At 52.3% G+C, this 12,161-nt stretch overlaps 1 protein-coding gene across 1 annotated transcript in view; it reads left to right on the top strand.

The window, feature by feature from the left end:
- Positions 1 to 10,110: 10,110 nt before the first annotated feature.
- Positions 10,111 to 12,161, top strand: part of CNTFR (ciliary neurotrophic factor receptor) — a 43,169-nt gene continuing 41,118 nt past the window's right edge. Inside the window, exon 1 of the mRNA XM_008695142.2 lies at positions 10,111 to 10,253. The gene's annotated coding sequence lies outside the window, so the exon portion shown is untranslated. The remainder of the gene's footprint in view (positions 10,254 to 12,161) is intronic.

Below are 12,161 nucleotides of genomic sequence, written 5' to 3'. Positions count from 1 at the left end.
TGAGAATGTAAGCTTGAAAAGGGCAGGAATCTTTGTTTTGTTGCTTAATGTAACCTAAGGACCTTGAACATTGCTTGGTACGTAGTAGGTGCTTGATATATATTTAATGTAAGAATGAATGAATATTGAGCCTCCAAGCATGTGGCCATACCCAGATTGGTCATTCTCCCTCAACCTCCCCATGTCCAGATTAGAGGACAAGATCCAAGTTCATTCACTGGATGGTCTTAAAGGACCCCCTTGCCTGGTCACTGCCATGACTCAGTCCATCTTTGGCCCAATGCTTTTGGATCTGGGCTCTGGCCACACTAATACCTTACTCTTCCCACGTGCCATGAGATTTTCTGCTTTTGAGCCATTCTGTCTGCTTGGAACTCATCAAGAGTGTTCAAAGGACATTAGCAGTGGGCTCTGGGCACTCCCTCCTGAGGACCTTCCTCCTCACCACTCCCTCCCTCCCACCCCCCACAATTTGGGATCTGGCCTGATTCCTAGGGTACCTCTAACTCCCACTTTGGTCCTTGCGCTGGGGAGGTGATGTCTGGCTGCACTTCTGAACATGGCCGCAAGGTGTCAGCATTTACAAAGGGACAATCCATCCCATTGCAGGGTTTGTGCAGAGGTTCCCAGCATCCTCAAGAGGAGAGGAGAGTCTAGGCTTGAAATTTGGCCTTCAGTGGGCACAAAGATCTCTCGTTTGTTCGACAAACAGCTAATGATTATCCATAATGTGACAAATGCAGTCACTGGCTTCAGAACCTCCTGCCTCACGAGGAGTATAGCCACATACAGTTTCATTATTGGTATGACAGGTAGAGATTAGGGAAGTTTGTTAGACTTCAAGAGTTCAGAGCCCCTCATCCGGTCTTTAGGGACAGACAAAGCTTAAAGAAGAGGAGATGGTGCCTGTGTAGAATCTCAAAAAAGCGCCAGAAATAAAAAGTGAAAAGGACTTTCTGGGTAAAGGGTGGGCATGAGCTAAGGTATAGGGGTGAGAAGAGCACCGAGGTCATCACTGGAGCATGAAGTTCATGGCAGTGAGTGTGAGGAATGAAGCTCAGGGGTGGGTGGGGGCCAGACAGGAACGGCCTGAGTGCCGCGCCAAGGAGCTTGGGCTTATTTTGAGGGTGATGGAGAGTCATCAAAGGCTTTAAGGAAGAAATGTTGTGGCATATCATATTGGTGTCTTAGAGCTCTGGCTGCTACAGTGTGGAAAGTGGATTGGGGACACAGGGCGGGAAGGACAGTGAGGAGGTTTCTATAGGGATCCAGGAAGAGATGGTGACGTCAAAATGATGGCTGGAGCTTGAGAGAAGCCCCTTCTAGCCCACAAGAGCTTTCAAAGCCTGGCACTTTGAAAGAGTTCTTGGCCCTAGGCACCCTCTTCACCACCCTTTAAGTCACCTCAGCCCTTCTGTTTTGGAGGCTCCTTTTGGCTCTCTCTTAGCTCCCCTAATTATTCTGGTTGGAAGCAGGGTCTCTTGTCAGTTTCCATGTGAGGTCCACAATGTCCTACGTCTCCATTCTTTTGGTAGATCTGTCAGCCTTCAGCTCACACTACATCCCAGCTTCCCTCACTGTGATCCATTCACGCACCTCCTTCTTTGACAGAAACAACAGGTAGAAGTGTGAGCCCTCCACCAGGGCTGTCACTCCCTGCCGTGCCCCCACCCCCATGCATGAGCGTGCATGTCTGTGTATATACGCATGCATGTGTACCATTGACAGGACTGATGCTGAGGGACGGCATCTCTGGCAGGCAGAGGGGCATCACCTGAAGAAAGGTCTGGAGGTAGGAAAGTACAAGGGAGCGTTTGGGGCTCAGGGGGGAATGTTGTTAGCAGGGTCTGGCTAACCTTCGAGGTTGGGCCTGGAGCCATGACCATGTCCTGCCAGCAGGGGGTACCACAGCCAGGTTTTGAGCAGGGATTGGGAGAGTCACCTTCATTCAGTCTCATGAATATGCACAGAAACCTGTTGAATTATGCAGACCGAAAGGATGTAAATGTATATGCAAATTTGGTGCTGCCCTCCCTGTTGCTATGGAAACCAAAGAATAGCAAAGGGGGGCCCAAACCCTGGGGAGACCAGGCTGGAATGACTGGAGACCAGGAGGCTCTCCTCTGTCGCCTGCTTTTCCCTTTCCTGCTGTTTTGATCATTTTCTTTGCCTCACTGTGTCTTTGTCTCCTTGCTCTCTCTCCATCTCCCTGCCCCTCTTGATCTTTCTGTCTCCATCTCTATTTGGCCCTCCTGTTTTTGTTTCTGTCTCTCGGTCTCTGAGTTCCTGTCTGTCCCTGTCTGTGTATCTTTGACTCCATGTCACTGTTGCTCTATGACTCTGAGATAGTGTTTCTCTGTGACTTCATGTCTTCCCCTATCTTTGTGTCTTAAATTGCATGGCTCTCCCTCCTTCTGCATTTCCCTGTCTCCATGTCTCTGACTCACATCTTTTTTCTCTGCATCTCTATTTTTGTGTCTGACTCTAATTGTGTCTATTTCTTGGTCTCTCTTCCAGGTTCTCCCCCCTTTCTTTCACTCTGATTCTCTCTCTCTCTGAACTTCTTATTCCAATGCTTGTCTCTGTCTGATGGGAAGGAAAGAAAGCTGCACATCTGTCCTTGCCTGCATGCTCGAAGATTCTGAGTGCCCTCCCCACATAAAATCCAGTTTCAGGTCTGGCCCCTGTCAGCATTGGCATAGGATCCCTGTGACAGGTCCACGCTGGCTGCCAGGACATCATGGCTCCTGTTCCAGCCTCTGCCTACTGTGTGACCCTGCCTAGTGTTTCTCTCTCTCTAGATCTGTAGTCTCATCTCTCTCTCCATGAATCTGGTGGGCATCCTGAGGCAATGATGTGTAGAGAATAGGGAATTGAGGGGTAAGTCTTAGTGGTTCACCCATCTGGCCCTCTGCCTAAGGGCTGACGTGAGGGGTCTGGCTGGGGTCCAGGTATGGGGGTGTCTAGGGCTAGTTGAGACCAATCCTGGCCCCAGAGAAGACTCCTTGCTGAGCCATAAAATCAAGCAGCAACTATCCACAGTCTATCCATGCTCCTGTCCGTGGCAGCCTTAACCATCCCATTACCCGTTCAGGGTCCTTTGTTTGCCCCTCTCTCATTGGGTTTATATTTAAAGAACACCTGTTCTATACCATGTCTCTGTCTTCACAGATCCACAGTGATAGAGAAATGACATCTGGACTTTTTGCACACCCCCCCCCAGAAGGGGCTCTTTGGTCCAGGTGGAAGAACACAGATTCTTCAACCCCCATGGCTTCCTATCCCTGGTGGGCCCATTTGGGGGTATAAAACATATGCAGCTGCAAAAGTCACGGATCAAGGTTAGGAGAAACAGAGACACAGAGATAAAGACAGAGAGAGATAGAGAAAATATGTCTCCATACAGGGTTTGGGATGGGGTATGGGAAACGAGGCAGAACTCAGGGTGAGGGCGGCCCAGAATGTTTTGAGGGCAGGTAAGCCACCCTATGTAGAGGTGGAAGGCTTCCCCCTTCAGTTCTGGGCTCTGGGCAGGTTGCCTTACCTCCAGGCAAGCTCTAGACATGGGGGATCTGGCTTGGGCCCAGGTGTGGGGGCAGTTAGAGAAGTCAGGGCAAGTCCCCCTTCCTCCAAGAGACTGCCAAGCTGAGCCCCCAGCTCTCCTGTCTCGCCAGAAAGGACACAGACATAATCACTCTTCCCACCGACTGTGATTCACCCATGTTCAGGCCCAGGCGTGATCCTGCTGTCAGGCATTCCACGCTTGAATGAAAAACCTCCCTGGACACCCCACCCCACCTAGGCCAGTTGTGCCAACGGGGTTGGAGCAGGGTCAAAGAGGGCTGTCTGGGGGGCTTCTGGGAAAGCCACACATGGGGAGAGAAAAAGGGACCAGGGGAAAGATGGAGAGTGAGAAAGACGGAAAGACAGATGATGTATGTAGAGGGAGGTGGAGGAAGACGCAGGAGACATAAAGACATTGATGGGGAGAAAGCCAAAGCCAGCAGATGAAGGAGGTTCTGGTGCCCACCAGGCTAGTGCTGAACACTTGACTGGATTATCTCATTTAATCGAATCTTCACAACGGTCCTAGGAAATGGGCACTATTCCGATCCCATTCGATCCCATCCGATCCCATCCGATCCCTGAGTTAATTGAAGCACAGAGACATGAAGTCATTTCCCTGAGGTCACAAAGCCGGTAAATGGTGGAGTAGGTATTTGAACACTTCGGTCTCACTGAAGAGCCAAGAAAAGAGATACAGAGACAGAGGTGGGGACAGATTCTCACACCAGCACTCATGGGAAATCTGGGAATCCTGGAGTCATCAGGCAGCTGTGCAGAGGAGGGCGTCCCCACAGGCCAGCAAGCATGCAGCTTTCCCTCCTTTCTATCAGAGACAAGGACTGTGACCGAGAGAGACATAGAGGGAGAGAGTGACAGAGACCTCAGAGCAGGGAGAAAGATGGAAGGGGAACTCCAGGCCACAGAATTCCTTGTCAGACCTTCCTCCTTCCTGCCAGGTGTGCAGCCTTCCCGCCCCTGATGCAGACCTGGCCCAGCCAACACCTTGCTTTGGTGGGGCCCAGGCTTTGAGATTCATTCTTTCTTCCCCACAGATTTACTGAGCGCCTACTAATAGAGGGGCACTCCTGCCCCACAGCTCCTACCTCTCTCTCTTTCACAATACTGAGAAACCCTTCCCTTTGTCTAATTTCAATCCCCTAAGATAGGTTCTGCAATAAGGGATCAAGGTTAGAATTTGGGGACACTTCAATATGGAGGCTAAGTCTAGCCAAGCACAGAGAAGAGGTCCCTAAGGGCTGGCTTTGGGTGCTTTCTGGTTGGAGGCCCCTTCTAGTTGGTTTGGGGAAGAAGGTCATGGCCCAGCTGGTGGGGCCCAGAGAGCTGAGCTGTCAGCAGCAGGGAGGATAGGGTTGAGAAGAAAACCAGGAACTATCCTGAGGGAGCCGGGGAGTTGGCGTTATGGTTTCTAATGTCTTAACCCTGGTTTCAATTACCCCCAGGGTCCCCGGGGTTCCCTGGCTGATGAGGGCTCCCAAGCTTGAGGAATGCTCAGGAGCCTCCTAGGAATGCCAGAAACTAGAGGCTCAGGGATAGGAGTCTGGGGGCAAGGGAGCTTTTCCATCCTCTTCTTCCCAGTGGCTGGCTGAGACAGGCCCCAAGACCAAGCAGGGCTCTGGGGACAGCAGGGAGGCTGGGGAAGGAGGGGCCTACACTCTGCTCACAGGCTTCTGTGGAGGGGCTCCATCAGCCCAGCTCCTTAACACCAGCTTGGTGCAGTGACCTCAGCCCAATCCTGGCTGCTAAAGCCCAGAGCTTTTTCTTGGCCTCACCAGCTCCTTTTCAGTCTTGTGACAACCCTGACTTCTGCTTTCGTTCTGTCTCTGGGGGCAACCACACCTTCTCTGCCCTCTCTGTTTTTTGTTTTTGTTTTGTTTTTTAAAGATTTTATTTATTTATCTATCTATCTATCACCTATTTATTTGAGAGAGAGCGAGCACACATCATGCTAGCTCACGAGCAGGGGGAGGGGCTGAGGGAGACCGTGGGCCTGATCTCAGGACCTGAAATCATGACCGGAGCTGAAATCAAGAGTCAGAGGCTCAACCAACTGAGCCACCCAGGTGCCCCAGCTTCTCTGGTTTTCAGTCCTGAAATCCTCAATCCACTCCTCCCCCTCATCATTTACTCTCCCTGCTCCATGATCCATCTTATTATCTCCCAGCTCGCTCAGAGTGCCCAGATCAGTCTGAGACTTTGATGAATACCCACACATCCAGCAAGAGCCAGTTACCGGGGGCACGGGGAGCTGCTGAACAGGGACTGCACACTGCCAGCCGGACGGCCCTCTCTCATCTCCTGTGTTCTCCCCATCCTTGTCCCTGCTGGCCGTCATCCCACAGACCCTTCACCTGGACATGTCAAGCCCAACTCTCTCCAGCTCAGTGAATGACACCATCATCTCCCAGTTACCCATGCCAAAAACCTGGGAGTCATCTGTGCTTTTGTACCCAATATTCTCTCTGGGCCTGGCACACAGTAGGTGCTAATAAATGTCTGTTGAACTGAACTCCATTCAATTTTCTCTCTTGGACTCCCATCTGCTTCTGTCTGTTTCCCTGGGACTTGGTGTTTCTGGCATTCAGTCTTCAAATCCCTAATTTTTCTCTGTCTTCTGAATCACTACAATTGAGTTTCTGAGGAAGAAGTTGGGGCCTCTTTTCCTCCCTCTGCCCCTGCCCCAGGGAATCACAGGCTGGCTGGAAATGGAGCTGTGGGAGATGAAGGGAGGAAGCCAATCTTGGGGCCATGTGGCCCTCAGTCCTATTTGGAAATCCCAGCTCTGTTATCAGGGAGGCAGCTCTCCAGCAGCAGGGATCTGGGCTGTCACTGGAAGGAGACAATCCTTCGAAGACATATGCCTCCTCCATGAAGAATTGGGGGAGAAAGGGATCAAGACCCACTGGAGTGGAAGGAAGGGTGGGAGGGACTTTGTGCTTTTGAGCAGGGAATTAGTTTCATGCAAATTTTTACAACACAAAATGAAAACTGCATCTGTGATTTTGCAAGTCGGTGCCCTTTCTCCAGTCTTCAAACATACTTAGTGTCCTAATTCCTAGTTTCTCTGTCTTCTCTTGTCCCTCTCTCCACCCTCCATCCCCTCTGGATCCTCTTCTCTCTCCCTGACCATCTGCTGCTCTTTCCAAACTTATCCCAGACTTCGAATCATGGGGGATGGCGAGGGGCGGTCCTTAGAAAAGCAGACGCTGGACTAAGCGTCCAGGGGTCTTCTATGTGTATAGGGTGACAAGGGAGCAGATGGAGATGAATCTGAGCACCCACTCTCCCTCCCCCAAAGCTCTGTTCTCTCTTCAACCCCATGGCCCTGCCCCAGGTCAGGCTGGAGGTCTCCCTCCTGGAGTAACTGCAAACACTTCTTCCCTGGCTGCCCCACTTTCAGCCTCAGCCTTGCCCACCGCCCTGTATAGCAGCAGCTTCAGGGATCTCACTCAAACGCAGATCCGGCTGTGTTCCTCACCTGCGTTCTGCCTTTCCAGGCCTGCGTGGCCTTGGCACCAGAGGCGCTTCAGGATGTGGTCTCTGAGCCACTCAGACTGTCGTAGTCTGCCTTCTGGGTCTCTGCTTAATCCCTTGCTGGATACCAAACTCTCTTTCCCACCCCTTGAGGCTGTAACCCATTCAGATAGTTTCCCTCACTTGTGTCCTGAGACTTGACTCCTCCAGGTCCATGTTGTCCTGTTTGCTTACATCGTTCGTTCGTTCATTCATTCATTCATTCATTCATTCATCATTCATTCATTCATTCATTCATTATTTCCTTAAATCTAGTTCAAATGTTAGGAGCACCTGTTCTATGCCAGACCCAGCTCTAGCTGTCACAGGGCTGTCGTCATGGAGCTCGCAAGTAACTGAGTAGTTAAACATTACCCAAGTTACTATAAGGAAAGAGACTATGGCACTAAGGGAGAAGACAAAGGGGCTTAATCTAGGCTTCTTTTAGGCAACATGTAGGCTGTCGCCTCTTGCCTAAGGGGGCAAGCCCTGGCACTCTCACATGGACAAATTGTATACTTACCTATTTTGTTCAGTATCCATCTTCCTTGACTAGAATGGGAGTTCCATGAGGGCAAGGGATGTTTGAACTTTTTTTTTTTTGACAAAAAGTAAACAGTAAAGTACACAGATATTAAGGGTACAGCTCAAATTTTGACACGTGTCTAAACTCTTGGAACTGCCACCCCCCGCAACAATTCCAACTTCTATCACCATAAATGAGCTTGCCTGTTCTTGAGCTTTATATAAATGAAATCATTCAATACGTACCCTTTTGTGTCTGGTTCTTTTTTTTCTCTTTGCTCGACATTTTGTCTGTGAGCTTTCTCCATTTTTCTGTTGCATGTAGCTACAGTTGGTTCTGTTTTATTGCCGTAACTACACCATAATCTATTCATCCATTTGGGTTGTTTCCAGTTTGAGACTAGTATGAATAAAACTGCTGTGAACATTCTTTGTGAGGTAACAGGGTTTATCTATGTTCAGCTTACTAGATCCTGCCAAACAATGTTTCAAAGTGGTTGTACTAACTTATACACGTAGCAGCAGCGTGTGGACTTCTAGTTGCCCCAAATCCTTGAGAGGGCAGGGATTTGTGTCTGTTTGGTTCACTGCTCTGTTCTGTCACTTAGATCAATGCCTGGCATACAGTAGATGCTCAATATATACTTATTGGCTGCCTTATGAAGGGGAGGCCATCAGCATTCCTGGAGTCCTGTTCTGGCTCTGGCACTTACTTACTGTGTGACCCTGGTTAGGTGACTCCCACTCTCTGAGTTGTTTCCCTGTCTGTAGCATAAGGGAACTGACAGTAGGGGGTTTGCCTTCCAGCGCCAGCTAGGCATTGTGAGAGCTGGACACCTGCTCATTCATTCACTCCATTTGTACCGATTAAGGTCCTACTATGTACCAGGATGGCGAGGGTGTGATCTGTGACATACCACTGACAGTCTCTTTCAGGTCAGCCAAGACCAGGGGTCACTGCCCATCTTGTCCCCAACTCATCCTTCTGGAGCGTGTTCCTCCTCCCTCTGTCCAGCTCTGACCCCAGGGGGAGGGGGTCTGGACTGAGCCCGTGGATGGAAAATGTGATTAATAATCAAAAAAACATCCAAGAGGAAGAGACCAGGAAAACAACTTGCGGAAAGCTCCTCGCCCAGGGGAGGGGGGCCATGTCCTGGGCCTTGGGACAGCTCCGGCTGCCCTCCCGCCGCCCTTTCTGGGAAGCTGCCACAGGAGTGGGTAATTTTAGCCAAAAGTGAAAAAAAAAAAAGCCGCTCTAATTATTTATGAAAAAAGATGCCCCCCGTGTAAATTATGCTTCCCCTGGAGGCTTTCCCCCACTGTTACTCCCCTCCTAGCGGTCCCTCTGCTTGGTCAGCCTGGGGGGCCCTAGAGACACTGGGTTGGGGGCAGAGGAGGAATTTCAACATGAAATGTTTTGTTCATTAGCAGAGAACATGGGGGAAATTCCCTTTCTGCCTGGGCCTGGGCAGCCCAGGCGAATACTCAAAAGCTATTTTGAAAACTAGAGTCTGGGCTGCAGAGTAGGGTGGAGGTTGTATTGGGGAGGGGGGATTCGGACGTTCTCTTCCCTCCTCTTAGACTCCAGACTTTCAGGGGTTTCCTGAGCCTTAATCCTTTCTCCTTTCAGGGATTTCATTTTCAGTGTCTCAGGTTGCCTTCAAACTTCCTTCTTAGCAAAACAGGAGGAACTGAGGGTTAGACTGGCATTAGAACTTCCAACTAAGGAGGAAGGAAGGATATCAAAGAGAGGGAGGGGAGGATTTGGACCTCTCCAAATAATTAAGAATTCTGGTAGAATATGTTGGGATCAGTAGGCAGCAAACCTGAGGGGAACCTGGAGCGGGACGGAAAGCGCCCTTTCTACCAGAGAGGCTGTAGAGGGCCCCAGTGAGGAGGGCAGTATAGGTAGCTCCGGAGAATTGAGGGCAATTCTAGGCTGAATACTTAGGTTTCCCCATTAGAGTTGCAGCTCTCTCCTAGTCTCTACCTTTAGGGAATCTTTGCCCTTTTCTGGTGCCAAGGTTGGAAGGGTCAGGGCACACTTAGGCAGTCGTCCAAATAACAGGATTCCAGAAGGGGCTCTGCTGCACTGGAGTGCTGTAAGTGGGCCCTAGGTGCTGTCCCAGAATAGGGGTGAGTCCTCCCTGGGGGGCCGGGCTGGACCCTGAGTGTGTGTGTGTGGGTGCTCAAGGGGCCCCCCTCCCTGGCTCGGCCTGGGGCTGTGTCGGGATCGGGTTTCTCGGCGCCTGGAGCCTCCGCGAGGCCGAGCTGTTCCCGGTCCCCGGCCAAGCCGCCCCGGGCGCTGGCACTGCGAGAGGAAGCAGGGGGGGCGCGGTGAGGGGGAGCGAGAGGGGGAGCTATGAGGGCTTTTACGTAACTGCCTCCCAGAGCCCGCCCCTACCGCCAAACCCCAGTGTGGGACTTGGTGTGATTGAGAATGTGTGTGCCTATGCATGTGTGCCTCAGTGACACGCGGTGTGACTGAGTACATGGCTGTGTGTCTGGCTGTGTCTATGTGTGGAGATGGCGTACAAATGTGTGATTCGGAGAGTCCTGCCCTTCCAGGTAGGACCTTCTGGCTGCCAGTTGCAAGCAGAGGACCCTGACTCCCCGCGGACCATAGTGAGGTAGAATAGAAACATTTGACTCTTTGAGATCGAGCATGGGACTTCGCATGATGGTGTGTTTGGCATTTGCGGGCAAGACAGAGAGCCTCTTTGTGTTTGTAACTTTGGGTAGCCAGGTATGTGACCCCCAGTGGAACTTTCTGGTGGTATGGCAGGTTGAAGAGCATCATTTCCCAAAGGAGCACTAGAAAAGGTAGAGCACAGGAGGTGGATGGAAGCTCTCCTTCCCTGAGGGCACATCAGTAGGAATGGGGGGGGGGGGAAGGCTCCTTGCTACCCAGTCTTGGGATGGCAAAGTTGATTCCTGGGAGTGAAGGGCACAATGTGGTCCAAGGTTAGGTCATGTGCCATGGTGGAGGAGGGTGGAGCCAAAAGTCCTGCCAGAGAGCCCTCTTTCATGGCAGGTGTAAAACAGGGACTCAAAGTCAAGGAGAACATCCCTGGATTCCCCAAGCCTCAAATCTGGAATCTACATTACCTGCAGGGCAGGAGGGCTCTGAACTAAGGGAGTTACTTCCTGCTGCCCCTCAAGGGAGAGGCAGATGTTGTAAAGGGGTGAAGATGGGGTGGGACTGGGGGGAGGGTGTCAGTGAAGTGGGGTTTAGCTTAAGGATAAATGCACCATGACGGAGAAGGGGGCTGGTGCAGAGCTAGGACGGCTGGGGATGGGGGTGCCTAATAAAGCTGAAGAGTAGGGGCACCTGACTGGCTCAGTCCCTAGAGCATGTGGCTCTTGGTCTCGGGGTTGTGAGCTCTGGCCCCACCTTGGGTGTAGAGATTACTTAAAAATTAAATCTTTTTTTAAAACCCACAAAATTAGATTTAAAAAAGCTTGAGAGGAGACAGGGCCAGATCCTACAAGGGCTTTTAAGCCCCACTTAAGAAGCCTGGCTTTGCCCCCACGGCCCTGGGATGTGGGAGGGTTACACAGGGAGGCTTGGGAAGCTCATAAACTCCTGGGCAGATAGGGCATTGAAGGCGGCAGGATCGGAAACCCACGAGTAATTTGTTGCCCCATACCAGGTGGGAGCAGAATCGGTTCGGAGGGCGGCGGAAGGGAAGGGGCCCCACCCAGGGGTTGTTTCGTAGGTGGGCGCTGCCTCTGAGACCGATCCGCAGCCTTAGAGGGTACGCGCCTCCCGCACTGCCCGCCAGGTGTCGCTGCGGCACCGGGGAAGCGGGAGCGGCCGCTGGGCGCTGCTCCTGGAAGTTGCTGAGGATCAACGGATGCCGGGATCCGGTTCGACGTGCGCCTCTTGTCCACGCTAATCCTCTGACACACCGACATGTCCGGCCCCCGGATCCCGGTTGCCCCGCGCAGACCCTGCCCCGGCACCCGCGGACTTCGGCACTGCTGACTGCAGGCCCCGAGTCCCCAGGTGGAGAGGGGACGTTGTCCGGGGCGGAACTCCCCACTGCTCTCAACCTGGCAGGAGACAGCGTCCGGGAGGGACACTGGAGGATCCGGAGGTCAAGTCGGCCCACCAATGACCCGCCGATCTCGGCGCCCCTCGGCCCCTCGAGGGGAGCGGGGCCTCCTGAGCACCCAACCCCATCCAAGCCTAGTTTCCGCGCCGGGTGAGGGGAAATTCCTGGCCCCTCCTTCCCTCCCCCAGTTTTGTCGCACCGCCCCCGCTCTTTCCCGGTGCCTACCATCTCGTCCTCGTCCGTGGCTTGGGAGGCTGGGGGCTGCGGGCCCGAGAGGCCAGACAGGAGACGCTTACTGTGGGTGGGGATGGATGGGATCTCAGCTGGGCGCCATTATTTCGCTGTGTGTCTTTAAGCCCCAACCTGCCCTCTCTGAGCCTCAGCCCCGGCTGACCCCTATCGGTTGCACTGAGGAGATTCTGAAGCCACGGAAGTGAAAGTGAAAAGCCCGGGCAGTGGCGGGAAGGTTTTTCCTCTGCA

The sequence above is a fragment of the Ursus maritimus genome, unplaced genomic scaffold, assembly GCF_017311325.1.
Source record: "Ursus maritimus isolate PB19 unplaced genomic scaffold, ASM1731132v1 scaffold_17, whole genome shotgun sequence".
Taxonomy (NCBI): Eukaryota; Metazoa; Chordata; class Mammalia; order Carnivora; family Ursidae; genus Ursus; species Ursus maritimus.
Note: the sequence above shows the minus strand (reverse complement) of the source record. Positions and strands in the feature narration are given on the sequence as shown.